Raw genomic sequence first — 917 nt, 5'->3', positions numbered from 1 at the left:
TATATATATATATATATATATATATATATATATATATAAACCACTTTGTGAAGTCTTGGAAATGGAGCTGGTGTGTTTAATAGGAAGTTACTGTTATGTGGTAAACCTTAAAACAAATAGGCCAAACCATCCTCTCTCTGTATACAGCAGCACTCGATTACACGAGCAAACAGGAAGAACCACCCGTGACTAATGGGAATACTTTCACAATCTTCAAATTGCATTTTTCTTAAAGGTGTGAGCAACTGTAAACATGGACATTCATGTGAAGTGCCAAGACAGTGTTTATACAGCCTGTGTCTCATTAAATGTGCGGTATAATTGCCTGCTTAACAGCGAGATTTGCCAAAGACAAACACACCGTACTTGTTAACGACTAACAGACACACAAAACATAGTACACGAAATAATGCTGCTAATGCTATTCGTAGCTTGCGAAAAAGAGGCCCGAAAATAGCTTTAGCTCAGATGTGCTGCCAACTAGCCTATGTAAAATAACCGATTTGTCAACTACACATACAACACCATACGGTTTAACTGAAAAAGATGTTCGCAGTGTCAGGTTTAAGCTCATGTCACTGGTGTGTTGAAGCTCCGGTGGGAAAAATAAAGACAATAGACGTTAAGTTCTAACGTTACCGTGATTGTTCAAACTGTGCTAGCGTTAGCATTAGCACACTTAATCTATGTGTTAGCGACACATCGGTCTGTCAGTCGAAATAAACACTAAAAACATGAAATATATCACATACCCAACAGTCTGTCAAACGTTCCGCCACCTTTGCCCATTTCTGATCTCTGTTATCGGGACGCTCGGTGTCTGTTTTGCTGTTGTTCACCTGTGTGAAAAAGCGAGTTTCACTGCCGGGTGAAACGCGCATGCGCGGTAGTGTTGGGTCGTTCTTGAACGATTCGTT

General features: G+C 40.1%; 1 pseudogene; it reads right to left on the bottom strand.

Annotated features, from left to right (window-relative positions):
- LOC107602700 (hepatocyte growth factor-regulated tyrosine kinase substrate-like) overlaps positions 1-884 on the bottom strand; it is a 25,257-nt pseudogene extending 24,373 nt beyond the window's left edge.
- Between the last annotated feature and the right edge of the window lie 33 nt (positions 885-917).

Source organism: Sinocyclocheilus grahami, unplaced genomic scaffold, assembly GCF_001515645.1.
Source record: "Sinocyclocheilus grahami isolate Dianchi unplaced genomic scaffold, SAMN03320097.WGS_v1.1 scaffold333.1, whole genome shotgun sequence".
In the NCBI taxonomy this organism is placed as follows: Eukaryota; Metazoa; Chordata; class Actinopteri; order Cypriniformes; family Cyprinidae; genus Sinocyclocheilus; species Sinocyclocheilus grahami.
Note: the sequence above shows the minus strand (reverse complement) of the source record. Positions and strands in the feature narration are given on the sequence as shown.